Genomic DNA, 1700 nt, shown 5'->3' with positions numbered 1-1700 from the left:
TAAATCAACTCAAGGGTATTGTAGCGTCTTGTCTTTGACCTTCCTCTACTCTAATTATGTACCTAGTATTCATCTATTGTCCTGTAACAGTTTCAGTTATGCTGTTATACTATTTTTAAAAATTGAGCTTTATTAGAACACAGCCCATGGCTGCTTCTGCTCCTCCTCCTCTTCTGAGAAGTAAGTTATTACTGCCATGTTTCTCAAGCTAAGCTGGCTGAGTTTGTTGCTTTGAAGGAATTAGTCAGAGACCAAATCCCACAGCCTCATCTGACCGCCCCCACCCTTGCTTGGCTTCAGCCTTTCTTAGGGCTGCAGGAGCTGTAGGAGGAGCATCAATGATGGTGGCAGTTTTGTGGGCAGCGGCCAAGAGTGCAAATGGATCAGGCACGAAGGCCTTCGCCTTTTCATCAAGTTGCAAGGTATGCTCAGTCTCCACAGATAAAGCCAGGACCTGCAGGTACCCACTGATGACAGACTGCGACACTGAGGTAAGAGCTGGGTAACCAATCTTCAGATAAACACTAGCAGTGGTTCGGACACCCTCCAGGAATCCAGAGGGTAGAGTTTGTTCTGTGATGTCACGCACTTCCAGGGTGTAGATGCTGCTACTGTCTAATACCTGCTGGGTAATCAGCCCAAGGGAGAAGGTGGAGATGTTCCGTGTGTTCTGTGGCTTCACTGGCTCTCACTTTCCCTCTGTCATCAACTCACATCACTCAGAATTTCAGTGGTACCTTTGGAGATTGTAGTGATACCTAAAGGCCTGGAACAAAGAGGTCTTCCACCCCAGTGTTCTGAGCTGGCGCAGTGACCTCCCATGGGGAGATGGCAGCCTGCACTTTACTGGCCAGCAGCATGTCCCTGATTTCAGCAGTTTCTCCATAGCTGGGAAGTCTACAGATGCCTCTGGATAGCCATGCACAGCCTGGGGTTCTTTCTCTTCAGCATCATAGCCTTTCCTTGCAAGGACATGCCAACCTGCTAGCCTGCTTAGAGCCCACATTGTCTGCTGCCACGGTGTAGCATTTTTGAAAATCATCTCAAAGTTCGATGATCTTAAGGAAGTAGGTGGACTTCCACATCACCTCATCTTCCCTGGGCATCGTGGCCATGTGTCAGGGATTGTCCCACAGGGATTTTAAAGACAATGTCACTGTAATGAAAATGCCTGGCAAAAGATCTTTCTTATTTTTCTCTCTGATAGTTTTCCTTGCCTAATGGTTCCTCTGTGCCTGTGAGTTCCACATCGGAGGACTTAATCAACTGCAGATCAAGAAATTCAGGGAGGAGAGCCACCTATGCTGAACACAGAATCCTTTTCCTTACCGTTATCTCTGGAACAACGCAGGACAAAGCACTCACCCAGCATTTGCCTTGCATTAGATATCCTAAATAACCCAGAGGATGCTCCAAGTCTACAGGTGGAAGTACAGGGCTATATGCAGACAGTATTCCATTTTAGATAAGGGGCCTGTGTCCTCCAGTCCTGCTGGGGATCCCGGAGCCAGTCCTCTTGTAAGTGACAACTGTACAAGCTCTTGGCCCTTGTCAGAGTTTGTTGACCCATGCATTGGACAGTTGATGGGCAGCTGAGTTACCTTACAGTGTGAAGGTGTCCCCAGGACCTCCTCTAGAACCTGTCCATATCTTTATCTGATACAGTTGCTCAAGATTTTCCTGTGACAGAGATTCGCCGT

The 1700-nt window shown here is 47.8% G+C and overlaps 1 pseudogene; it reads right to left on the bottom strand.

Annotated features, from left to right (window-relative positions):
- Nucleotides 1-222: 222 nt before the first annotated feature.
- Nucleotides 223-1106, bottom strand: LOC116081993 (annotated as a pseudogene).
- Nucleotides 1107-1700: the final 594 nt, after the last annotated feature.

The sequence above is a fragment of the Mastomys coucha genome, unplaced genomic scaffold (assembly GCF_008632895.1).
Source record: "Mastomys coucha isolate ucsf_1 unplaced genomic scaffold, UCSF_Mcou_1 pScaffold7, whole genome shotgun sequence".
NCBI lineage: Eukaryota > Metazoa > Chordata > Mammalia > Rodentia > Muridae > Mastomys > Mastomys coucha.
This window is presented reverse-complemented; position numbering and strand designations above follow the sequence as displayed.